Consider the following 27,747-nt stretch of genomic DNA (forward strand, 5'->3'; position numbering starts at 1 on the left):
CCTCTTTCCCTTGGGTCCTCGGGACACGACCGTTGCTTGCGTGCTAAAAAAGCGCTACGCCTCCTTTCTGCACCCTCCAGCTGTCGTTGCTCCCGGCGTCGGCGTCAAGCATCCAGCAAGCCCCCCTCCCACACTCTCTCACTGCCAGGGTCACTATCTATCTCAGGAATGCTGGCAGGAGGAATCTCTGCCAGCTGCTGTGCCTGTGAGAGATGAGCGTGCTCCTCTCCCACGTATTGCTGTTCCTCCTCAGAATCAGAACTGCTCTGGGGTTCTATCGACTCAGTTTCCACCCTGACACAAGCTAACACTTATCTGCATAGCCCCATCCTGAGTTCTGTTTCTTAGTCAGGTGGGAAACTGGTGGGATGATGGCACTAGGGCCAAGCCAAAAGTGCTCTTTAGAATGGGGGGGGTAAGGGGGCGCTACTGGGAAGCAGTTTTCCTGAAATCATCCACCCTGACTCCTGGTTTTGTCACTGCTGGTGCCTGTTTTGGAATTGTACTTCTCCTGCCACTTGGAAGCCATCCCTTTGTCTCCCAGAAACCTCCCGAGAGTGACAGCAAGAAGCATTATTCTCACACTGATGGGCTAAAGAATGTTGCTATGTAATGGCGTAGCCTCATTCTGGAGCAAGTCATGGTGAAAGCAACATGTCCTGCTCTTACTCTAAAAGGCTTCTGAAAGATTAAAAAAAAATGGTGGACTCTGGTCTTCAGCCACCATGATGAGTACTACACCAGTGGTATGTTTTGCTCATTCTTTGGCCCCTATGAAAATAGATGAAATGGCTTCCAATCCAAACTTTGCACCCTGTGAATAGGATGGATATGGAAATAGTGGGGGGTGGGGGGAGAGGCTTGGAATAAGCATTTATAGATAGAGAAATAGGTAATCATTTAGTACTTATATATTTTAAGTGTTCAAATTGTTTCACATGCATGATCTATTATTTTAAAAAGCAGGTAATTGTATTATTAGTGCTGCAAAAAAATTTTATCCATGAAAACATGGGAATGAAAAGAGGGTTGGGGACATTTCATGTCCCCTTCTTCATTTACCATATGTTCAGGGATGCTTCTATCACTAATCTGCAATTTGATTTTACTAATCAGGAGGTTCTTTCTGAGGTGATGCCAGCCAATCAGGAAACACACATACATGATGATATCTCATCTCCACAAAGCCAATCAGAGTTAGCTATATGACATCCTAAGAAAGTTAGACTGAAGTATGGGCAGGAAGCATTGTCCTATCTGTTGATAGCCTTCCCAATGACATCACATAACCATAGATTTGGCTACATGATAACATGACAAAGCCAAAAAAGAGTGAGGGCAATGTTTTCTTCCTTTACTCTGAATGAGCAAACACTTTTATACTGCTTCTATGTTTTTCAGTGAAACAGACACACACACACACCCTCCATCCCCAAGAAGGAGAAGAAGAAGAAAAAGTTCTATGTTGCTTCCACTCTAATTATGCTGATATCTATATTGATAATGATAATTGGGTACCTGAGGCAGACATATAGTGGCTTGTCTAATCCACCTAGTGAGTATGTGGCTGCAGTGAGACGTGGACCAGTGACTCCTTAGCTTCCATTCTGGGCTGCTGGGCTGAACATCTGATGATCAGCAAACATATAATGAATTCCAGAGGATTCCTAGCACTTTGCAGGAAGCTAGAGAGTACTATACTACAAAGCACTTTCTGTGCTGAAGAAGCAATTTGTGGCCTTGCTGTGTGTTGAAAGAATTTATTTATTTATTTATATTTTTAATACACATCCCTCAGATCTTAACTGCTGAGAGGAAGGCAGAGGGAGAAAGAGATTCTGACCCTTGGTGAAGAGAGGGAAAAATCCAATGCTTTGGATAGATTTATGCAATTCTCTTACTATTGTCTCCTTGTTGCAAACTGATTGTATTCCTTGCATGATCCCATTCATCCCATTTGGGTTTCTCTTCTCACACCTGCCCCTTGATCTCCAGGTCTTCATTGCTTTGTAGTAGGTTTTTTATTTGTTTGTTTGTTTGTTTTATACAGCAGGCTAAAAAACCTGGTGGAGATTGGTTTGGTAATCTGCCCACAGAAGTCAAGACAAAATCGAATGCCTCACAAGGGGGTGGGGGGTGGAGGATGGAGGGAGAAAGGAAGAGAAAGCAGCTCTTGTCAAGAACACAGAATCTATACGGAAGTCATTTTTCTCCCCCGGTTCTGGTTGGGTGTCGTTTATGTTTGAAGGAGACGCAACTTCATTTCTTCTCTGTCTGCACAGCTGGATCAACAGCAAATTGGGAGAGAGAAAAAACTCAGGGCAGGGATAGGGGGAGAAGAAGATGGAAAGCAATCTCCTTCTGAATGTTTGGTAGGACAACAAAATATTAAGTTAATGGGGAAGATGTGAATAGACATTTCTAAACAATTACTCTCTGTGTGTGGAAACTCTGGAATAATTAGCAGTTACTCTCATAACAAGCCCTTGATTATGTGGCAACAAACTGTGGCAAATTCTTAAAGAGATGGGAGTACCAGACCACCTTACCTGTCTCCTGAGAACCCTGTACGAGGGTCAAGAAGCAACAGTAAGAACCGGACATGGAACAACCGATTGGTTCAAAATTGGGAAAGGAGTACGACAAGGCTGTATATTGTCACCCTGCTTATTTAATTTATATGCAGAGTACATCATGAGAAATGCCGGGTTGGATGATCACAGGTCGCAAATAAGATTGCCGGGAGAATTATCAACAACCTCAGATACGCAGACGATACCACTCTAATGGCAGAAAGCAAAGAGGATCTAAAGAGCCTCTTGTTGAGGGTGAGAGTGCAGAAGCTGGTTTGAAACTCAACATTAAAAAAACTCAGATCATGGCATCTGGCCCCATCACTTCCTAGCATATAGAAGGGAAAGAAATGGCAGCAATGACAAATTTTATTTTCTTGGGCTCCAAGATCACCACAGACGGTGACTGTAGCCATGAAATTAAAAGACGCTTGCTCCTTGGGAGGAAAACTATGGCAAGCCTAGACAGCATAGTAAGAAGCAGAGACATCACCTTGTCGACAAAGGTCCTCATAATCAAAGCCATGTTTTTCCCAGTAGCAACATATGGCTGTGAGAGCTGGACTATAAGGAAGGCTGAGCGCCGAAGAATTGATGCTTTCGAACTGTGGTCCAATCAGTCAATCCTAAAGGAAATCAACCCTGACTGCTCATTGGAAGGACAGATACTGAAGCTGAAGCTCAAATATTTTGGCCACCTAGTGTGGAGAGAAAAGTCACCTGAAAAGACCCTGATGCTGGGAAAGATTGAATGCAAAAGGAGACGGGGACGGCAGAGGATGAGATGGCTAGATAGCATCACCAATGCAATGAATATGGACTTGAGCACACTCCGGGAGAGAGCGCAGGACAGGAAGGCCTGGCATGCTATGGTCCATGGGGTCACAAAGAGTCGGACACGACTGAATGACTGAACAACAACAACAACTCTCATAACATCTTGGAAAATGAAACCTCGACATCTCCTACCTATTAAGCTTCTCTGGCCTATTTCCACATTTCAGATGCACACTGACAACAAATTCACTGCACTGTTATTAAAAGCTTGGCTATTGAACAGCTTATCTCACTCAATTCTAATATTTCCTGTCCCCCCCCCCCCCGGTCACCCACTTTTTTTTTTTTTTAACTCACTCACTGGGTGCCAAAACCCCACATCTTTTATTTTGAATTATGGAGTCATTTTAATTTGCCCTAAATTGATTATATAGATTAAATTTCCTCTTTTATTATTGTAGTCTTGTTTCATGATTGATTATATACTGCCCTGAAATCCTAAAAAAAAAAAAAAAAGCATGAAGGGTAGTATAAAAAGGTTTTAAATACATAAATAAATTTTTATTCACTGGCCACTTTAGCCTCATTGTGTGTATTTCACAACAAAAATTGGCCTGCTTGGCATGGGCTTCCTGGAGGCATCTGGTTGATCACTGTGGGGATAAGATGCTGGAGTAAATGGAGCTTTGGTGTAATCCAGTAGGGTTCTTCTTATAGTCTTATGACCTCTCCTTCCCTAGGTGCCATTACTCAGAGCCTTTCTATACAAGGCATTTATTGTGTGCTCATAATTCCTCACTCACAGTAGTTTGCAGGTGCTTTACACAACATTATCATCCTCCAGGGCTTCTCCCATGAACCATTATAGCAGGGGTGTGTGTGTGTGTGTGTCCCAAGGAAAGTCTGGTATCTTTGTGAATGGCAGCACGAAACACTGGAGTATTTGTGCACTTCCACTATACCACAATGCCACCTAGTGGTTGTGTAATGCAACATATCAAAAGGCAGAGAAAGAAAAATCCCAGAAAAATGCAAGAGTACAGGAGCCAATCTTAATCTCACAAAGAATCCGAAAGCAGAATCCTCAGTAAAGTGGCAGGTCACAAGCTTCATGTAGAAAAGCCCTCAGTAGTGTCTGAGACATGGGCATAGGGGGCAAGGGGACAGTGGCACAGATTGGTTCAGGTCTCAATGTCAAGGCATGACCCCAAGCATCAAGGAACCCCCTGAACCCAAGATCCCTGAGCCTGAGACCTCCAAGCCTGGACCACAGACTCCAGGCCTTGAATCTGACTCCACTGAAGGGTGAGCCTACTCCACATCAAGGACCTCTGAGTCCACTTGACAACACAGGCAAAGCGCCCTGTGAGAAATCACAGAGAAGCAACCGAGTGAGGCACCAGGTGTGATGGTTGTTCCTGCAGTTTAGAATTTACAGTAGGGACAGGTGAGAAGTTGTTTCAGTTTGGTTTTGATGAGAATTAATCAAAATTCACAAAGTTCTCTATATGTCAGGTTTGGATCGTCCTTCCCCTTTGCAATCAACACCACAAAGAGACAAAGCCTCAGGCTGATACAACTTTATTTTGCTAGAGACTAGCCTTTCTACAAAAGCCAATTCAAGGAAGTTCTCAGAATACCCCAGGCCCTAAACAGCTAATCTGTGATCTCTAATCAGAGGAGTTCAGTGAAGGGGTAGTGAAGGTGGTAGACTAGAGGGGATAGTGAAGTTGCTGACAGTTTGCCTGTGAACCTCATGGCCAAACTTGCTTTGCAGTGATGCCCCTCCCTTAGAATCTCCCTCTTATGTTTGCTTCCAAGAGTGGCTATCCTGGTGGAGCATCTGAGCCCCACCCCTAACTTTTCCTGTTTTGCTTTGTGACACACCCTAGCGTCTCTCAAGTCATGCCCCTCCTCCTTGGAAACTGGAGTTCTCATGGTGGAGGGAGGGGCAGTGACTCAGCCTGGTCCATCTGTTTGTCAAGGCCTTCGGAGGAACCTCTCCCAACATCTTGGAGCTCTAGGGAAGGTCCCTCCCAAGGGCTCTGATCTAGCTATTCCGATTCAGAATAGGAGCTATCAGACATCTCAAGGGGCTTGGACTCATCCCTGACACTATATTTGGGACAAATAGAACTTCAGTTAAAAAAAAAAAAATGAGCAGGGGAGAAACTGAAATGGACAGATCCATTCATCCAGGCCCAAGGCTTTGAGCGCTTAGCACACTTGAAAGTCTGGGTTTGAATCCCTGAGTATTCAGCCATGTGGTAGTACTTCATTCGGGTTGCCATCTTTTTTTCTGACATGATCATCATTAACAGCTACATGGCAGGCAGATAGAACTTCAGCCTCTCCATGCTGCGAAGAGCTATACGTATTAAATTTGGTGCAGAAGGGTGGGATTTTTGTTTCAGTTCATTTTTATAAGAGTTTACCAAAATTTGCAAAGTTCATATTCAGGAGAGAAATAACTTCAGGGTTGTTGTATTTTTGTTCTTTACAAAATTCAAAAGCAGGAAAAAGCAAAACTTACAGATTCACTCAGCCCAAATTTCCACACTTGACTGGTGCCATCAGGAGGATCATCCTTAAACACATTGCAGACAAATTCCCTGGATTTGGCCATCTTCCTATTTTTGGTTACAGATGAAGATCAGTGGCTACATCATCTATCCAGACATGATACAGAGTGGGAATTTAACAATAGTGCATTACAGATCATTTGCCTTCTAGAAGCACTGTACATCTTGTTCACAGTCTTTATGTTTGGTGTTCCTTGATCATGTTCTCAACAGAAAATACACGCTGAGTCATTTTACAAGTAATAGCAGCACCACTGTTGCCTATGCAAAGCTATGGGGGTGGGGGGTGGGACTGCAATTGGATGTAGGTAAAACTATAAATCAAAATTCTAGAGCACAAGAACAGGATTAGGGTTAGGAAGCAAAATGTTCCTTTAGTGCAACATTTGCTCAGACTCATTCATGTATTATTACATTTCTATACTGCCCCATAGCCCAAGCTCTCTGGGTGGTTTATTTATTATTTATTTATTTTAAATATTTCTTGGCCACCTTTCAGGGCAGAAGCCCTCCCAAGGCAGCTTACAACAATAAAATACACAAGATTTGGCGCTCTCTCTCTCTCTCTCTCTCTCTCACACACACACACACACACACACACACACACACAAACCCCATTAGTATACATTGTATGAAGTATATAATCCATAAGACATCATCATTATGAGAATATCAGTTTGTTTGTTGTTTTTGCTGCAGAACAGGTAGAATGACATAGACACAGTTGGACTGGTCTGTCTACAGACCTATTCCATTTCCAACACAGTGTTATTCCAAAGTGAAGTCTTCTGGATATATAGCCTACATAGGGGTTTTTCCCCAGTCTCTAACAATAAACTGGAGTTGATTTGTTGTTTGTGAGATGTGTGAAAACGGATGGTAATCCTACTTTAATTGTATTTTCAAGATTATAACTTGACACACATATTCTGTGGGTATTTGCATGGATTTGGGATTCAATACTTCGCTGTGGCTGTAATCCTAGGCACACTTACTAGGGAGTAAGCATCACTGAGCTCCATGGTACTTATATCTGGGTAAACAAGGTTACGATTGCACCATTGCACAATTGTGTAGAACATCAGAATGTTACAGTAGCTGCTTTTGAGGGATGAAAACTTTGGCCTCTAAAGTGAAGAAATGTGGTTGCAGCAGGTACAGTCTCTCTCTCTCTCTCTCTCATTTTTAATCAGCATCCTTGCATGGTTGGAGGGCTTGTGTGTGTGTGTGTGTTTTAAACTCTGAGCTTGAGACTTACTGGCAGGGGAGACATCATGATCATGAAGGTGGTTTTCCCAGAGTGAGGCTCCTCCATTGCACCCTGGGTGTGCTGACCCCTGTGATTTCCCCAAATGTGGGGAACTCGAGTGCATAATTTTGTGGTAGTGGGGAACTGTGTTTCTGCTTTCCTGGGGGGGGGGGGGCTTTGAGCTTGATCAATCTTACCTTCTCAGAAGTCTTTACAGGTTCGATGTAGTAGTGATATGATGACAACGCAAAAAAAGCCATTGAATGATTAAGGATTACAATGATGCTTCCATGAAAGTGTCTTGTGCACATATTGTATTGATTTCTGGATGCTCATGAATAGGGTTATGTGAAATAGGTTTACTGATCAGCATCCTGTTAGATAAATGGAATTGTTTGGGAGATTTTGTCAAGATATTATATTGAGGCATTTGTACGCATACTGTTAAAGAACCTTGTATCTTGCCAATTGGAAAATACATGAGCCTATCCTTCAGAATGCATGGAGTATGTGCTGTGCCCACTCCTGAACTCCCCACATTTAACTCAATGTCTGCAGACGGCTTATGCATACAGTGTTCTTTCCTCACCATCTGGCCAATCGCACGGAGGGAGCTCCATGCCCATGCACAGGCTCTATGTAGAATGACATTGATTCAGCTAAACGTGTTGAGGTCATGAGCAGGAGCAGCTGAAGTGATCCCATTTCCCTTCCACACATTTATGGTAATGCGTTTATGTGCATTGGGCTTGAATTTACTGAGGAACATCAGTGTTATTTTGCTAGTTCCATTTTTTAATGCATATTTTGCACTTTTACTATCAGTTGGTACCTTTGCTGGTGATGGAGCTACAGTACTATGGTATTGATCCTTGCATGTAGATTTTAAAATGTCTATTTCTGCTTCATTGACTACGCTAAAGCCTTTGATTGTGTGGATCACAACAAACTGTGGCAAATTCTTAAAGAGGTGGGAGTACCAGACCACCTTACCTGTCTCCTGAGAAACCTGTATGAGGGCCAAGAAGCAACAGTAAGAACCAGACATGGAACAACCGATTGGTTCCAAATTGGGAAAGGCAAGGCTGTATATGGTCGCCCTGCTTATTTAACTTATATGCAGAGTACATCATGAGAAACAACGGGTTGGATGAATCACAGGTCAGAATTAAGATTGCCAGGAGAATTATCAACAACCTCAGATACACAGACGATACCACCCTAATGGCAGAAAGCAAAGAGGATCTAAAGAGCCTCTTGTTGAGGGTGAAAGTGGAGAGTGCAAAACCTGGTTTGAAACTCAACATTAAAAAAACTAAGATCATGGCATCTGGCCCCATTACATCCTGGCATATAGAAGGGGAAGAAATGGAAGCAGTGACAGATTTTATTTTCTTGGGCTCCAAGTTCACCACAGACAGTGACTGCCATGAAATTAAAAGACGCTTGCTCCTTGGAAGGAAAGCTATGGCAAACCTAGACAGCATAGTAAGAAGCAGAGACATCACCTTGCCGATAAAGGTTCGTATCATCAAAGCTATGGTTTTCCCAGTAGCAACGTATGGCTATGAGAGCTGCCTGGACTACAAGGAAGGCTGAGCACCAAAGAATTGCTGTTTTCGCACTGTGATGCTGGAGAAGACACTTACGAGTCCCCTGGACTGCAAGGAGGTCAAATCAGTCAATCCTAAAGGAAATCAACCCTGAGTGCTCATTGGAAGGACAGATACTGAAGCTGAAGCTCAAATATTTTGGCCACCTAATGCGAAGAGAAAGAAAACTCACTGGGAAAGACCCTGATGCTGGGAAAGACTGAAGGCAAAAGGAGAAGGGGGCGGCAGAGGATGAAATGGCTAGATAGCATCACCGATGCAGTGAATATGAACTTGAGCACACTCCCGGAGAGAGCACAGGACAGGAAGGCCTGGCGTGCTATGGTCCATCGGGTCACGAAGAGTTGGCTACAACTTAATGACTGAACAACAACAACAACAACAACAACCCTGCCTTCATTTCCGGTAAAGCAAAGGTATCATTGGATACAGACCTATGGGATTATTTTGGCTACCTGGGTTTAGTAGGGTATTGGGATGAATGGGTTGTGCCAGTGGGTGTGTAGCCTTGGGACCAGAGTATTTCAGCAAATGCCTCATTCCAATTTGAATCTTAGACCACTGTCATCATCCAATGGGGCCTTCCTTGGCTGAATTAAGATTGATAAACACCAAGAGCAGGACCTTTTTAGTGGTTGGTCCCCATTCATAGAATGATTTCCCCCAAACTGAAATCTATGTGCTGCTCATTCCCTTTTGGCCTTTGGGGGTTAAAATGTTAGCTTCCACAGGTGTGTGCGGGGTGTGTGTGTATGTGTGTGTGTTTGAGAGTATTTTTAACGGGTATTTATTGTGATTTTGAACATTCTGTGTTCAACTTGGGCTGGATGGACCTGTCTCTTTCTAGTCTGTGTCAGTTTCACATGTGTTCATTCATTTGTCTCTTCCATTCCCATTTCTGCATTAATCTGTTTTTTTCTGCATGAAAATCAATATTAAACATTAATTTTTGAAGTACTTTTTCATCAAATACCCATTTCTAAATGTATTTTCCCTCAAAGTATTATATTATCATAAAATCTGCATTTTATATGCATTTTGGTGCATTTCTTTCCTTTTCCTCTTTGAACCTTAAGGACACAGGGTTACTCTGGCAACCTAGACAGGGAAATCAATCTGCCTAGAAATCTAGCTAAACTGATCCAGAAGTTGAGGAAAGAAAAAGGACATTCTCTGAACAGAGAGATATGACAGTTTATTGACTTTTCTGCTGCTGTTTTAATTACAAATTTCAAATGAAGTCGGCAATAGTGAGTCAGTGCTGGTGAAAGGTGTCAGATTCAGAGAACTAGAGATTAATGCCTCTGTCCAGAGAGGTTAACAGTGGTATGTGGGAAATAAACTCTAACCTGCTGCATGCTTGTCATGCACCTCAGCTTTGGGAAGGATGAATCTAGGAATGGGCAAATCTGTCAAGCTCTGTCTCACAGAGGTTTTCATTTTTCCACTGCCAGGCTTCTTCTATCCTAGTTCCATGCAAGTTCCCCCCGCCCCCACACAGTAATTTCTACATATTTTGTGTGCCTTTTGCAAAAAGAAAGAAAAGAAAAGTGTGCATTTTTGTTTGCTTTTTCAAATGTGCTTTTTTTTTTTTTTTTTTACACATGCTCCCATTGATTAAAGCGTGTCTGTGCATATTTTAGAAACATACACATTTTTCTTTGAGCACTTTTCATATGTGCATGTGTTGTCGGATGCTTTTGGGGGGATGAGACACATTAAACACTTGGAAATGCACATATTTATGAGAGCAAATTGCATTTGGGTCCACATTCGGTTCCAGGACACGCAAATTGGGAAGTGTAGTGTCACATATAAATGTGAATCCAATCGTTTTCTCACCAATGTCTGTATGAAGCTACAATTTAACTTCTAACAACATGATGCTGTGTATGTTTACTTGGATGTAAGGAACACTGAGTCCATGGAACTTACTCCAACAGTCAGCATTCATAAGGTTGGGCTGCACATCTCATTTAGTGACGAGCATACAAGCAAAACTCACGTTTGTCGAAGTTCTCAAAATTCTGCCTCTAACCTAATTCTTTCTTGTATCCATAGCAAACTGCAATCTTTGTTTTAATTTTATTATTGCATTAATATTCATGCATATTTTTGTGCATATTTTTTTCCAAATGTATACATTGATTCTGTACATCTTGGAAATGTACACATTTTCACCCATTGATTAAAGCATGCTTGTGCTCTTTTCTTTCAAAAATACACATTTTTTTCATGCACATTTTTCAAATGTACACATGTCATTAAATGCATTGGGGGGGAGTCCTCAGATCACATCACAAGCTCTGAAATGTATGGATGTTGACCACTGATTGCACTCGAGTACGTGTTCGATCCAGGAGGTGTGAACTGGGTAAATCCTGATCAAAAATAAACTGAAGCAAACTTCTCATACATCCCTAACCTCTTTGCAGTTTGCAAACAGCAAATTAGAGTCTGTACAGCTCAAGCCTGCTCTCCTTCCCCTTCCCAGTGGAGTTTGCTTGGTGCAAGCAAGAACATCTCTTTGCTTTGAAGAAGTAGCTTGCTTCAAGCCCAGAAGAGCTGTTTGCTTTGTAAAAGTACCACAACATATGTGCCCAGATTTTGCTGTAAGGAACTCCTTTTATGCCACCCCTCCCCATGACTTGGCAGGAAGCACTACATAGTCAGAGACTCTGACTATCTGCTACAAGGAAAATGCTTTTTAAGGGGTGTTTAAAGGGGGGTGTCATTTTCATTTTTAAAGCCACTTTCATTTTGGTTCACTTCCATTGGGATTCCCTTGGCTTTGGTTATCTTCATCATCAATATCATTGCATTCACATTTTTAGTTGATTTTAGGGATGTACGAAAGGTACTTACCTTCCGCCGATTATGTTTATGGTGGGGGGGGAGGCGTTCCGTCCCTCCCCCCGGAATCCTCGCTGGGGGGGAAGGCACTCCGTTCCTCCCCCCCCCCCGGAATCCTGGCCGGCCGGCTGTGCTCCTCAGGGATTCTGCAGAGCCGCCGGCCAGCTCCGCCAGCAGCCAGACATCCGGCCGCTGGCTAGCAGGGAGCCAGGGACGCAAATGGCGGCGGCCGTAGCCGCCGCCTTTTGCGTCCCTGCAGTCAGCCATGATAGGCTACGTAAATGTTTACGTAGCCTATCACGGCTGACTTAAAAAAACAAAAACAACAACGCGCGTACGCAAATGGCAGTGCCCATGGGCGCCGCCATTTGCGTTCCTTATTTTGGCACGTCTTAGTCTACATAAACATTTACGTAGACGAAGACAGCGAAAATAAGGGGAACGCAAATAGTGTAGATGCTACGCTATTTGTGTTCCCCTTATTTTCGCCGTCTTAGTCTATGTAAATGTTTACATAGACTAAGACGTGCCAAAATAAGGAACGCAAATGGCGGCGCCCATGGGCACCGCCATTTGCGTACGCGCGTTGTTGTTGTTGTTTTAAGTCAGCCGTGATAGGTTACATAAACATTTACGTAGCCTATCACAGGTTTTTTTTAAAAAAACCTAGCCGTGGTAGGTTACGTAAATCTTTACATAGCCTATCACTTTTTTAAAAAAACAAAAACAAAATGGCGGCGGCAGCAGCCGGTCGGAAGACCAGCCGCTGCAGCCGTCGCTGCCGCCGCTGCTGCCACTACCGAACCACTGCCGGAGCCGCTGCCGCCAGGAAGATCCGCCCAAGGTAAGTCTCATCCCGGGGGGGGGGGGGCAGGCCATTCCGCTACTGATTTCGGGGGGCCAAATGCACTGGCATTCAGCCTCCCTGAGATCCATGGCGGAATTTTCGTACATCCCTAGTTGATTTCAATGGTCTTCTGCTGCCTATAACTTTGGTGTTTTTCATCTAAATGGCATGAAATCTGTAGGAATTTTATTACTCTCCCAAGGCAAATGGCCTGCCAAAGGCCAGATGGATTGGACAAAATGGTCCTCGTTGTAGAAGCAGTTCAAAAGCTGGGGCCTCCTGTCATCATCTGATCGCTTTCAATGGAAGATCCAACTCAAGCTGAGACAAAATTTCTTGGAAGCCATGTTTTTTTAGAGCTGTGTACACGTGGCTTCTCAAAACACTCCAGCCTATTTGTTGGCAGAAAAATGTGTGGGGGGGGGATTTCACCTACGGGAGGAGAAATTCCCCAATAGTGTCTCACAGATAGGGCTCACTATTGACCGGGGTTGTAGCACAAGTTCTTTTTTTATTTCCGAAGGGTTTTTGGTTTATTGCACTGTCTGCTCCTGCAAGTGGCAACAGCATCAACTATGCTGAGGCTTCCACTTTTCTGAGGAAGAGTTTTGAATTTCTTTTGAGCTTATCTAATCATTGCAAGGTGGCCAAGGGTGCTGCATGTTTTTTCTCTCTCTATTACACATTGTTCCATTGCTCTGCAGCCTCCCAGGCCACCTGCCATTCCTGAACTGAAAAAGCCCCATCAGAGGAATTGCCTCATGATGTCTTCCTCATGATAGCGCTAACTGAAGTGTGGGAAGCTGAGGAGGCGACAGGCTCCCACAGAGATTATTTTACAATGAAAGACAGGGCAATCACACTGTCAGGGCCCAGCTTCAGTACTGCAGTGGGACTTGTAAGTTATAGCCAGGATTTGATTAGAAGTAGCCTGGAAGGGCTTGGGCCTATTCAGCCCCTGGAACGTCAGAGTCTGTGTGAGCTTATCTCTTCAGTGTTCCCAGAGCAGAGTCATGGGGAGTCACCCAACTCCCTGTCCGCCTGCTGGTCTGGCCTTGGCCGGAGGCTGGAAGCTGTCTGTGAGAACCTGACAGAGATGGGGTGGGATTTGCAGAAGGGTCGCCCAGGTTGAAGCATCACTGCTGGATGGCTGAGCAGTGCTTAGGGATGTTGGAGAATTCCGCCACCGACTCCAATGAGGCCAGATTCTTTAGAATCCGGCCCCCCGGAGTCCGTGGTGCAATGGAGCAATCCCCCCCGCCACCCCGCGAAATTGTCCCAGGATGGACCCTACCTGGCGTTGGATGTCCAGTCCGTCCGCTGCCCCAGTCTGCAGCCACCATTTGCCTCCCTACTTTAGACATGATAGGCTATGTAAGTATTTACATAGCCTATCATGGTAAAGAGCAGGGATGCAAATGGCAGCCGCTATGCCATTTGCATCCCTGCCTTTTGCCGTGATAGGCTATGTAAATATATACATAGCCTATCACGGCTAACACAGGGATGCAAATGGCAGCTGCTATGCCATTTGCATCCCTGTGTTAGCCGTGATAGGCTATGTGTATATTTACGTAGCCTATCATGAAAAGAACAGGGACGCAAATGGTATAGTGGGTGCCATTTGTGTCCCTGCTCTTTGCCGTGATAGGCTACATAAATATATACATAGCCTATCACGGCTTACGCAGGGACGCAAATGGTGGCTGCTACAGTGGACGCCATTTGCGGCTGCAGCCCGGCAGTGGATGGAAGTCCGGCTGCGGGCGGGCTCAGCCAGCAGCTCTGCGGTCTCGCCACATTGAGGAGCCAACTAGGGAGGATTCCAGGGGGAGGGACCGATCACCTCCCCCCTCCCACGGATGCCCTGGACTGGAATGGGTTAAGTAATTCGTATACCCCTAGCAGTGCTGCCCTAGTTAGACAAGGGCCTTGCTGAAAGGCTAAAGGCCCCTGTCTGTCAAGGGATCTAGAGGGGATGTCCTACAGTCACGTCTTCCCTTTTAAGGTGAGGCAAAGGTGAAGAGTCTTTGCTAGGAAGTAGAAACATCTCATCTTCATTGCCTGAAGCCTTCTCTGTTTGGCTCCATCATCGTCTGGGCTTTTGGAGGCACACAAGGACTGAAACTTTGAATTGTTAAGGAGTTGCCACAAAAGGTACTGTGATGCTTTTCATAGACTTGAACTCTCGTTGCTGTGGATTGTGTGTCTGTGTTTGAAGTCAGCTCAGTGTGCGGCAGGCTAGCTTTGATCTATAACTTTTGGACTTCCCCCTGCCAGAACTCATGCAGAGTGGAGTTGCCAATGTGAAAGTGGTGGCCTGGAACTCCTTGCATGTGTGAGTATGCTCTTCCCTTGATCTTGATGGGCCTTGACCATGTAGCCTTGAATTATCAACAAAAGATTCAAAGTTGGACTTTATGGGTATCATTTGTTTAGGCCCTTCAAGAAGTTATCCCTAGATTGCCTGATGGGTTCATTCCAGGAATCATTCCCTTTCTATGTCTGGGGTTGGAGCCCCATGAAAGGATCGTCTGGGTTAGGTACCCAGGAATCCAGAGTCTCTTCCCTTGTGTTCAAAACCATGGAGATGGCAACATTGAGGATCTCAGTCACGGTGGTAGTGTTTAGCTTTGGACTGTTCTGGAATTACACAGAGCCTATAGCTACTGACCATCAGCTATATGCTTTCTGAAGAGTGTAACCATTAAACTTTTGCCATGGGATTCCCTGCAATAAAGAAATCTCACTGATTTGGGTGTCCAGTGTCAGATTGCCTGTGTGCTGGGGGGATCGGGAAACCTGACCTCTCTGTCTCTGTCTCTCTCTCTCTCACACACACACACACACACTCTATGGCCATCTCAAAAGTAAAGTAAGGACAAGAAGCCCCAAATCCCAAACCCAACCCATGAGGATTTCTCTGAAATGTCTTTTCCTTTGAATTTCTTTTCAAAAGCAATTTCTTTTCCATGAAATTGAATGAGAATGGGAAAAAAATGTGAGAGAATTTTTTGGCATGGCACTAGTTTTTTCATTTTTTATTTTATTTTGTTAGTTATTTCTTTCTTTATTTAAAATATTTCTTGGCCGCCTTTCAGGGCAGAAGCCCTCCCAAGGCAGCTTACAACAATAAAATACATAAAAAAACAGTTAAAATATTAAAAGTTATAAAAGCATAAAAACAATAAAAACAACAATAAAAGCCAGCAATTAAAACCAACAATTAAAACCAACAATGATGTTAACAGTAGCAGCAGCAACAATATCAGTTATATCACAAGAAGGCCAAGGTAAAATAATATGTTTTCAAGGCCTTCTTAAAAGTCTGCAATGACAGAGCATGGCAGACCTCCAATGGCAGCTTGTTCCAAAGATGTGGAGCCACTGAAGAGAAGGCCCTCTCACGTGTGTTCACCCACCTGAATGCTCTTACAGGTGGGCAAATGAGAAGGTCCTCTCTTTCCGATCTTAAAGTGTGGGCAGGCTGATATCGGTGTAGGTGGTCCTTCAAGTAACTTGGTCCCAAACCATTTTTCTGAGACAATTTCTGGTAACATTTTCTCACTGCCACTCCCCTAGAAAAAGAAGACCACTTTGCGATGCAAGGCAATGTAAAGGATGCAAAATGGAAGCCAGGGTGCCAACCCAGTTGCTGTTGCTGCCAGCTGCAGCAGCAAGGGGAGAAACGCCTTGGGGAGGAAAGAGAAAGAAGCCATGCTCCTGCCACTGCTAAAGGTGAGACTCATCACTGAGAAAATGTTGGAGCATTTCTCCTTCCACTGCAGAAGTTAAGTGAACACCCCCCCCATTTCTCTACTCACAAATAGGATGGCGAATTTTGAGAGGGCATTGGTGCATGGGAAACGCATGTATTTATAAAATATTTTTTTAAAAATGAACACAGCCACCTAATGTAGACGCACCTCCTTTCCTCCTACTTGCAATTTTGGTGTTTTCCATCCAAATTTCACAACGTTTTCAAGCATTCTTCTATTCCCTGTGGGTGCCAGACATGCCATATCACAGGAAGATTAGACAAAGAGTTGTCATTTTAAAAGCAATTAAAGAAAAATGAAGATGAAAATGAAGTTTCTTTTCCCCCACTTACATTATACATTGCAATGAATGTAAAATGAAGGTGGGAGTACTCATTTTTCAATCACTTTAAAATGAATGCACCCCTCATGCTTTTTCAACTGCTCCTGCCAAAAGGAAGATCCAGCTCAGTTATGCAGGGATGAGTTGAGATCAGGCTTGCTATGACTTTGCTCTGGAAATCTGAGGAGAGTATAAAAGAGAGTGTTATCGAGCAGCTGCAGAGAACTTCCCCATCTCTGTTGGGTGAACCTAACTAGCCCATACCCACCTATGGATAGAAAGGAGAGCTTCTTAGACACAGAGGGTTTAATTTCTGGACTTGTACCCTGGCATCTCATGAAGGTTCATCTCTTGAAGAATTGTAACACATAAGGATTTGTGAACAAACCATCCCCAGAGATATAACATCACAGAAAGAACTTTAAGTGTTCCCTCGGTTTCCAGTGTTCAGGTTGTTCATCCTATTTATGTAGCCAAAGCAGCAGCACCCATGCTCAAGTGGGTGATATTAGCAAGGTACCCTAAGGTTTGCAGAAGTACAATAATGATTATTGGGGGGGGGGGTAATGTGGAAGTGTCCTCCTGCAAAAGAGTCCAGTGAGGACTGAGCATGCTCAGTGACCACAGAGTACTTACTAACTGATTGGGGTGGGTGGGTAGAAAACCAGGTGGGAGGGGAATATAATGTAGCAGCTGGAATTTTGAACAGCAGCACTTCACACTATAACATTTTGTTGCAGGTGCCATGGTGAGGTGATGCACAATGTTTTCCAAAGGAGCTGGTTCACTCATTGAATGCAGGGTAGAGAAGCAGAGAGAAATGAAGTGATGTATATTCATGTGCAAATGTGCCCTTATCACTGCTAACACGTTTATTAAGAAAATATGAGTATAGAAGTATAGATATATGCATCAGTGCAAGGGTTAGATTACATGGTCTATACATGCAGCCCTGAAAATAGTTCCATTATTTTGGACTACATTTCCCAGAAGGCCACTTTATGTTGGCCGTGCCCATGTTGGCTGACTGACACTGATGCGAGTTGATGTCCAACATACCTGGAGGGCTCCAGGTAGGGGAAGGCCATTCTGTGGGACAAACCACATTTGATGTCAAATGCAGCAAAATTTCAACTCAAAAGAGAAACTCCGGAGCCCACCTGTGAAAAAGCTGCAGCTATTGTTCATGCAATCACATGCACAAGCATTTTCTCCCCTTGACAGTGTTTTTAATTCCCCCCTGAAAGCTAATTTCCCGCTATTCAGCCCACCTCTATTTCAAAAGTATATTTCTCAGATTGGTAGGAACGTATTAACCTCACCACAAAAATAATTCTGAGCCATCTGTGATTTTTATATGGTGCAGCAAAAATAAATGGGATTCTCTCTTTTTTCTTCCTCCCTTCAAAAAATAAAAGAACCCTCCACGACAAGTTACTGCTTCTGAACGGTGAGTTCCAAGGTGCTATTTAAATAGCAAGAGGGTGCGGCGTATGAAATGCAGAAAAACGCAGCCTTCTGTTCTGCAAAGGATTGGCAGGGCCCAGAGAGCAATGAGAACTGAGATAATCATCTCCTTGCCTTTACCTGCACTGTAGGAGAAGGCACATTGACTTGGCCTGCTAGCTGAGTTATTTTCCATCACAGTCTTGCCATCTCAGAGCTGTGGGTTTCGTTCTCTGGCAGGTCTCAGTTCTTGGATTTGCTGGGAAAAGGGGAGGAGATGCTTTCTTTCTTTTCATGCAAGTTTGAGGGGCCAAGAATCCCCTCAAATGTACTGGAAATTTATGCTGGAAAACTGAAATCCAGCATAAATTGTGTTTGCAACAGGTTGTTATATGTTTGGCAGCTTTGTTTTTGATAAACGTTCTGAGGTTTTTTCTTTATCCCCCTCCCTCCCCCCAAGGGAAAAAAGCCACTTTACAGAATTTTCTCCAAATATCTCCCACCATTTTGTGGGTGGGGGGCTGCAATTACCATCTCACTACCCCCTCATGCACAATGCCCTGAAATGACACTAACTTTGGGGAATTGTGGAGCAGGCAGAACGGTAGCCAGAACAGTGGCAGAATGCTGCCCTGTGCAATGGCAACAACAACAAAAAACACCCCTCCACTTTTTTTAAAAAATGGGATGGAGGAAGAAAGAAATTGTGCTGCTCCCACTGTTAATGGTAAGCACACATTACCCCCCCCCCAAAAAAAAACCTGTTGGAGAATTTCTCCTCCTCTTGGAGAAATTCAGTGAATTTTTTTGTGAACCGCCCAGAGAGCTTTGACTATTGGGCAGTATAGAAATGAAATGAAAATGAAATGAAATTACACCTTTTCCCTCACACCACCATCCACACCAATTTCTCTGCCAACAAAAAGGGTAGAGAATTTTGAGAGGCAATTTGCACACAGACCTAAATAAATCACACAGCACAGAGAAGAATTTGGATGTGTCCTGCCACATGTCTGCTTGTGTCTATTGGCATATATCAGTAACCGGTAAGGGGGGGGGGGACCAGGATGGAAAGCCGTAACAAACTGTGCATGTTTGTTTCAAAATTAACTTTAGATTCCCCCCCCCCCATTTAAGACAGAAGGAAAGCAGGGTGGGATTATGGAGTCAAGCCCCATAGGATGCTAATGGGATGAACAAGGAACATCTGCTCCATAATATTGAGAAGGTGTGGGTTAGTGCGTGTATTAGGGAAGCTGGAGAAATTCCAGATGGACTGAAATGAGCTTGGATTTCTAAGAATGTGACCTGCAGAATCTGCTGCGGAGTGACCCCTTCAGGCCGCATGGAATCCATGGCCTTTTGGATGATTCCTTTACTTCCCTGAAATTCACACATATTTATCGTGGTTGTTCAGTCGTTCAGTCGTGTCCGACGCTTTGTGACCCCATGGACCGTAGCACGCCAGGCCTTCCTGTCCTGCGCTCTCTCCCGGAGTGTGCTCAAGTCCATATTCATTGCATCGGTGATGCTATCTAGCCATCTCATCCTCTGCCGTCCCCTTCTCCTTTTGCCTTCAGTCTTTCCCAGCATCAGGGTCTTTTCCAGTGACTTTTCTCTTCACATTACGTGGCTGAAATATTTGAGCTTCAGCTTCAGTATCTGCCCTTCCAATGAGCAGTCAGGGTTGATTTCCTTTAGGATGGACTGATTTGACCTCCTTGCAGTCCAGGGGACTCGTAAGAGTCTTCTCCAGCACCACAGTTGGAAAGCATCAATTCTTCGGTGCTCAGCCTTCCTTATAGTCCGGCTCTCACAGCCATACGTTGCTACTGGGAAAACCATAGCTTTGATGATATGAACCTTTGTCAGCAAGGTGATGTCTCTGCTTCTTACTATGCTGTCTAGGTTGGCCATAGCTTTCCTCCCAAGGAGCAAGCGTCTTTTAATTTCATGGCTACAGTCACCGTCTGTGGTGATCTTGGAGCCCAAGAAAATAAAATCTGTCACTGCTTCCACTTCTTCCCCTTCTATATGCCAGCCAGGGGCCAGATGCCATGATCTTCGTTTTGTTAATGTTGAGTTTCAAACCAGCTTTTGCACTCTCCACTTTCACCCTCAACAAGAGGCTCTTTAGATTGTCTTCGCTTTCTGTCATTAGGGTGGTATCGTCTGTGCATCTGAGGTTGTTGATAATTCTCCTGGTAATCTTAATTCCAACCTGTGATTCATCCAACCTGGCGTTTCTCATGATGTACTCTGCATATAAGTTAAATAAGCAGGGCGACAATATGCAGCCTTGTCATACTCCTTTCCCAATTTTGAACCAATCGGTGTTCCATGAAAATATGCAAGTTTCTGAGACTGGTAAATATATGCGGGGAAAAGTAGAATGGAATGGAGGAAAATACGCCAATGGTTACGTAGTAAGATAAATTATGTAAATTGTTGTGACCCCCCTTATGGAATTATTTGCCTTTTTTCCATATAACAAAAAAAGAAACAAAAAGAAAAAGAAAAAGTGACTGATAATCTGTGAAAGACAGATGGAGCAGATTGTGCACAATCCTTACATCCCTAGTGCATATAGATACCCCAAGGAGCTTCGAAACTCAATTTTAAAAGCATTTGCAACAGAGGGAGGAGAGGAACAGTGTAAAAAGGGATGAATGCAGCCAATTGCTGTGAGTCTTACTTTAGTTTCACTCCTACTTTAGACCTTTGGCTTTCTTTTAGTACAGGCCAGGGTGAGGATTTACAGGTTAATCCAAAGGCTTTATGGAAGGGGAAGGTTTTGAGCTGAGGTTTGAGAGAAGGACATAAGATGTAAAACAGCCCTGCTTGACTTGATTATCTGTCCCCTTTACCAGCCCAGTCCCCATGGCATGGATGGAACTACATCTGGAACCAAGGGAAGTGGTGGGCACTGAAGGTTTTAATTTCAGTTGGGTTGTGCATCCATTCTGGGTTTCACTCAGAACCAGCCAGAACTCTAAAGAAGCTATCCAATATGTTGAATCCTATCCCCCAAATAGGTTCAGAACCTTGGATAGCCCTGGTAGAGTTCTGGCTTGCTCTTACTGAAACCCGGAATAGATTCACAGCCCCACAGAAATCGAAGCCGCCAGGCCCCACTGGTGGGGTGGTGGGGGTGGCATGTAGCCAATGTAGACATGTGGATGCATGTCATGTTGACACCAGAGAGAGGATGGAGCTTGAGGGTGGCCAGCTCTGCTCTGACTCAGGCCTCTTGATTCTTCTGGCACCCATTCCTCCCTCCCTCCCTCCCTCCCTCCCTCCCTCTGGCTTCCATGTAGAATGGTCACCTTTGGGGACCAAATAAGAATTTGGGGCCTGTTCACACATTAGCCAGATGGATGTGAATGTGTGTGGGGGTGGGTGGGCACTCTACACTGATGGCCAGGGAAGGGGCTGGAAGAAATGGGTGTAGTAGTTAAATAGGCTGTTTGGTCACGTTGGCAGGGATATGCAGGAATTTGTCTAGGTAGTGACCAATAAGGTGAACACCCTGAAGTACCTTTAAAGGTGGAGGGTGATTCCTGAGACCTGCAGCTCAGGGCTGTGAGACTTGTGGCAGGAGAAGGAACACCTTTGGGGCTAACCTATCACATTCATTTGGAATTGAGTGGGGGTGACCCAGGAAAGCCTCCCTTTTCACCTGAAGAGGTGCAACTTCGGGAAAGGGGTGCCTTTTATTACTGCCTCTTCTCCAGGAAAGGAGCTCACACAGAATGTCAGGATTAGCTACGTGTTACTCTAGAGAAGTAGAATCCTACATAGTCTCACAGACACACAGATCTGTTTAGTATTTAATATAAAATGTGCCCCTATTTCAGCCCAATATACCTGTGTTTTGCCTATTTATGTCTGGTTTCTGGGCACAACATCCTGTTTCTAAGGGTGCCCAGTTAGATGGTGGGTGTTGCAGGTATCAGGTTTAGCAACGCGTTTTGGGAAACAGAAGCAATGGCTGTCCTCCATTTCTGAGAACATGAAGTCTGGCTGCAATCCTGATCTGTCCATTGACTTGGGCAAAACATATAGTCCTGAGTCAGCTTCAAGCAGAAGTGCAGAGGAACATGAATGTCCTCATAGTAAGAAAACTGGATATTAATTTTAGGTGGTGCAATGGGTAAAAAGCCACCTGAGGCCAAATTGCGAGTATTACATAGCAGTTGGAGGGGATGGAACCCTTGGCGCAGAGACTTTCTTCATGTGAATGTTTCTCTGGTTCCATTGCTACCACTGACTAACTCATTCAGATTGTGAATCTCCATTTTGAGACTGGGTCTATCTAAACTGCCGACCTCATGGCTGTAAATTTGGCCTCACCCGGCCAAATTTTGGGAGTTTTTTTTCCGCCCCAGCCCCCGTTTTTTTGTATCTCTTAGCCTGATGAAGAGTTCAGGAGAATTTGAAAGCTTGCACAATTCGGTGGAGTTTTGGTTGCTCCTAATCCATGTATTGCCCAGCTGTGGATTTTGGATTTTTTTCTCATGAACCAGCATGGCTACTTTTGTTTGTTGGTTGTTGGTGCTGTTTGTTTCTTGCATATACAAAATGCACAAACACATACAAACACATACAAAATGTGCAGTTACGGGGGTGAGTGGGGGGTGCAATTCCAAAAGATCATTCTTGCAGTTCAAAACTCAAGCTATGCAAACATTGTCTTACGCTGATGTAAAAAGTGGCTGATAACAATGTGAAAAGTCAAGTGAGCAGACTAGGCTCTTCCAGAAACCTAAGCCCTGATCAAGCATACTCATTCCTCCTCCCGACGTCAAAGACATTCTCAACATACTCCACCGCCAGAGTGTTCACCAGTGTTTCCAAGATGAAGGAACTCATTCTAGGACAACACCTGTGAAGCTGTCAATGTTATAAGGACAGTGATGCCATAAAATATCCAATGTAACATTCAGACTGTTGTCTGTGTTTGTGCAACTGTTTCCCTGCCTCCTTAGTTTGTTTCTGTGTTTATATCCCTCACTCCAAATAAATTGTAGTTGGCATTCATGATGCCTCTTGTATGAAGCTTGACTAGAATGCTCTTCTGCATTTGTGCTGTCAGATTCCCAAGATTTTCTGCCACTCTGTGTAGGTGTCTAAATGTCATGGAATTCGACGCTAAACAACAAAGCATCGGCAGACACACAAGGAAAATTTGCATGTGTGCTGTAGCAGTGTGTGCTATGCATGCAAATTACAATCACAGGCCACTGTGCACCTCTGCTGCCTCCCCCCCCCCCCCGGAAAAATTCCTGTGGACATCCATGCTTGAGCTCCTTGGGGGAAAGGTGGGATATAAATATAGCAAATAAAAACATAAACCAACAATTCAGAGAGAGTCAGTAGGGTGTAATGGTTAGAGGGTTGGACTGGGACTCAAGACCTGGGTTCTAGTTCCCACTTGGCCATGAAGCTCACTGAGTGACTTTCAGCCAGTCTCTTGACTCTCAGCCTAACCTACCTCATAGGGTTGTTGTGAAGATAAAATGGAGAGGAGGACCATGTAAGCCACCTTGGGTTCCTTGCAAGAGGAAAAAAAGGTAGGATATAAATGTAATAACCATCATCCCCATTGATTGCTTGTCCTGAGTCTTCAGCATTCAGAGATATACTATCTCTGAACATGGAGATTCTGTTAGCTGATTACAGCTAATTGTCCTTCATAAATTTAACCTATGTGTGTAACCCTTAAAAAGAAAGGAAGTCTATCTGAGCCTGTGTCCATCACTGCATCTTGTGGCAGTGAATTCCATAAATTGAGAGGGAGGTTGAAATTCCAAAGAAGGAGGGGAATGGAGCGACTCCACTTTCTCCCCTAGCTGGCATCTGGTCCTGCTCTGATGTGCAGTAACAATTGATGCTCAGTTTCAAAGGAAACCAAGATAGAAATGTTGCTATAAAATGTCTCTCGGGTGAAAGCATACAGTCTTCCAGGTGTGGCACAAAGTCTGACCACTATCTGCTAAGTGCCTACCAAGATACCACCATTGCTGCCATTACAGAAGGGAAGAACACACTCATTTATGTACATGTTCAAGGAATATATATACATAAAACTCAACCAGCTTCCTTGATGCAGTCAATGAATCTGTCTCCTACCCTTTGCTGATTTCATCTAATGTGATAACACTCATAATAATATTGTTAAAAATAAAAACCCCTTCTGGGATTTGGAATCTCAGGTGTTCAGACTGGAGAGAGCACTCTAATTGGGTGTAGCATTCCTTAAATGAGAATGGAATTGTAACATTTATTAGATTAAAAAAACACAACAACATCAGCAACACATCTCATTTTCTCTCTGGCCTGGTTTAAGTCTTCATTGCTCTCTCTGTGCTTTTGTAAAGGGGATAGATTATTGGAGAAGATAAGGGGCATCTCTTCCTGCTTTGCTCATCTCTATTGCTTAAAATGGACAATTAGCAGTACAAGCCTAGGCATATCGACTCAGAAGTGAGTCCCATTGAGTTCAAGGAGGTTGACTCCCAGGTACAAGGGTACAGGAATGCATCCTTAAAGTCCCCTTCATCTTTGAAATGGTGGTACAGACATAATGCAAAATTGTTCAGCAATTTTCTTTCCTTTAAATCCAGGTTCTTACTAGCAGTTTTGGTAAGAGAGACTTCAGCAAGTGTTTGAGCTTCAAAGAACTTTTCTGGCAGAAACCCAAGCAGAGGGTTTTTCAAAACAAACACCTACGTATTCTATAACTAATAAGACTGCATGCACCATTAGCCAAAGAGAACTGGAACACCTCGTTGGGGTAGGCTGCCTTGTATGCTCTTTTGGAATACACCTACTTCCTGGAGAGTGGAGAGCCTTAAAGGGGTAGACCTCTAGCTTGGAGCCTAGTCCTCCTCTGCCTCTCTAGGAACACCTTCCTGGTGCTTTGCCTGCAGTAGCAAGCACAGCAGGCACCAGGGAATGTGAGGCCGGGCGGGCACCTGTTGCAGAAGCAGCTGGTCCCTTGGAGGAATATAGGAACACAGAAAGCTGCCTTATACTGTGTCAGACCGCTGGTCCAGCTAGCCTAGTATTGTCAAAACCGACTGGCAGCAGCTCTCTGGGGTTTCAGGCAGGAATTTTTCCTATCCTACCTGAAGATGCCAGGGATCAGACCTTTAACCTTCTGTGTGCTAAGCAGGTGCTTTACCACTGAGCTATGAGTATGACCCCTTCCCCTGAAACATAGGAAACTGCCTCATAGTAACTCAGAACACTGGTCCATGGAGCTCAGTATTGTCAATACTGACTGGCAGCAGCTCTCCAGGGTTTTGGGCAGGTGTTTTCCTGCCCTACCTGGAAATGCTGGCAGATGAACCTGAGACCTTCTACATACTAAGTATATATCCTACAACTGAGCTACAGCTCCTCCCCTATGGCCCAGGGGGTAATGTCTCAGAGGTCCCCATTCAGGGTCTCTGATTCAAGAGGCTTCTGGATGACAGGCTCATGTTCCAATTCAGGCTCAGAACTTGGGTCTGGATCCACTACGTCCCCTGTGGCTTAAGCCAATGTGGCTTTCCAATCTACCTGGCTTTTTCTCTTCTAGGTCAGAATCTAGGCTGTTGTTAAGGGTTGGGGTCACAATATGCCACAATGACATCAGGACCCAGGGTAGCTTTTACTGCATGATATGGATAATAGCAGCCCTGTGTTTCTTTTACAGCGGTGCAGTAAGCCTGGGTTCACAGTGGTGCAGCATAGAAATTTCTTATTCTTCTTATTATTATTATTGACCCATTTGTTTTACAACAGGCCGGCTCCTGGTGCAGACAAAAACTGCAAGAACTGGTTTGTTGATTTGGATCAACCCAGCTGCCTGAAATTTTTGGAATCTCCTTACAGGTGTGGCTATGGGTACTGTCATGATGAGGGCCTGCACTTCAACATTTATGGTTCTTTTCATATGTATTTCTGATATAAACATTCATTAAACCCTATGTCTATGGTGTCTATTATGTGCAGGCATGCCATCATAAACCCTCACACCTTCAGACATAGAATTGCTACATCTAGATGGCTTAGGGCACAATCCTATGCATGTTTAGACAGAAAGAAGTCCTACAAGTCCCAGCATACCCCAGCCAGCATAACTGGCTTGGGAATGCTGGGGCTTGTAGGACTTTCTTCTGTCTAAACATGCATAGGATTGTGTCCTTAGTGTCCTTTCTTCCACATGAATCACCACCACCTCTTCCAGTGATCAGCTGCATATTCCAGCCAAAGAATACTGTGCTGCTTGTTAGAATGGAGTGTGATGAACCCTGAAAAAGAGACAAGTTGATGTGGTTTTGTTTTTCTGTCCCCAAGTCCACCACTTTTGGCTGTTGATTTCACTGCCTGCCAAGTGATGAAGTTTGTTATTGTGGGCTGGCAGGTTCAGTTGAGATAATAACCACGCAAAAAGATGTGGAAAAGATACCTGCTTGTGCATTGATGGCTTTTGTCCTCCTCCCCCCTTCCCCATTCCTGAACAGAATTCAGAAGAGCTGCTGGATCTCAATGGCCTGGCAAGAGCTTTTCATTTTGACTCAATGTTATGTTGCCAGGCAGTCTAGGCAAGATAACGTTGCCAAGGCTGGCAATGTAACAGCCTGCAATCCACCCACTATAGTCCAGGAACTTTGGAAAAATGTCCCACTTGCCCACTCAGTCTGTCTGGCCAAGCTAGACATTCCTGAGTCCCTGGCTCCTGCCTGGGGACCCAGGTCTCCCAAAACCTAACCGTAACCTGAGGCTTAACCCTAACCATCAAGTGAAACAGAAACAGCCTGGAATTCACTTGGTATACTCCAAGAACTTCTACAAGCAGCCCTGGTTGCCCACTAATTATGTCCAGCCAAGCCAGGCTTTGCAAGGGCCACAAATTATGCCCAGGAAGCCAGATCTCCCCAGCCTTAACCCTAACCTGAGGCTTTACCCTAACGTTCAAACACAACTGAAAAAGCCCTTAATCTACCCAGTATATTCCAAAAACTTCTGCAAGCAGTCATGGTTACCCCTAAATATGTCTGGCCAAGCTAAGATTTGCTGTGGCCCCAGATCATTCCTGGGTAGCAGGGTCTCCCCAACCCTAACCCTAACCTGAGGCTTAACCCTAAACCTCATGTGCAACTAAAACAGCCCTGAATGCACCCGGTATACTCCAAGACCTTCTACAAGCTGTCCTGGTAGCCCTTACAATCTGTCTGGCCAAGCTAGGCTTTGCCAAGGCACCAGTTTCTGCCCAGGAAGTGGGGTCTCCCCAACCCTAAAGTAAGACTTAACCCTAACCCTGACGTGCAAGTGAAGGAGCCCCCAATCCAACTGGTACACAGAAAGACATCTGGAAAGCACTCCTGGCGGCCCACTCGGTCTGTCTATCCAAGCTAGGCTTTCCCGAGGCCCTGGTTCCTGTCAGAAGAACTGGGTCTCCCCAACTCTAACCCTAGCCTGAGGCTTAACCCTGACCCTCGCATACAACTGAAACAGACCCAATCCAACCAGTATATTCCAATACTCTCTGCAAGCTGCCCTGGTTGGCCACTCAATCTGTCTCACCAAGCTAGGCTTTTCTGAGGCACCAGTTCCTATCAGAACAGCTGGGTCTCCCAAACACCAACCCTAGAGGAGACTTAACCCTAACCCTCACGTGCAACTGAAAGGGCACCCAATCCACCTAGCATACCAC

The 27,747-nt window shown here is 44.5% G+C and overlaps 1 long non-coding RNA gene and 1 other non-coding gene across 2 annotated transcripts; both read left to right on the top strand.

Moving 5' to 3' along the window:
* The first annotated feature begins 7,182 nt into the window (after window positions 1–7,182).
* LOC146340490 (U1 spliceosomal RNA) lies at window positions 7,183–7,346 on the top strand. Its single transcript, XR_014784181.1, has one exon. It is a non-coding gene; the product is annotated as a U1 spliceosomal RNA (small nuclear RNA).
* Window positions 7,347–14,294: 6,948 nt separating this feature from the next.
* Window positions 14,295–18,026, top strand: LOC146340491 (uncharacterized). The gene is made up of 3 exons (XR_014784043.1): window positions 14,295–14,651; window positions 16,077–16,232; window positions 17,336–18,026. It is a non-coding gene; the product is annotated as an uncharacterized LOC146340491 (long non-coding RNA).
* The last annotated feature ends 9,721 nt before the right edge of the window (window positions 18,027–27,747 follow it).

Source organism: Heloderma suspectum, chromosome 6 (genome assembly GCF_057233095.1).
Source record: "Heloderma suspectum isolate Gila_16-S chromosome 6, 16-S_ref, whole genome shotgun sequence".
In the NCBI taxonomy this organism is placed as follows: Eukaryota; Metazoa; Chordata; class Lepidosauria; order Squamata; family Helodermatidae; genus Heloderma; species Heloderma suspectum.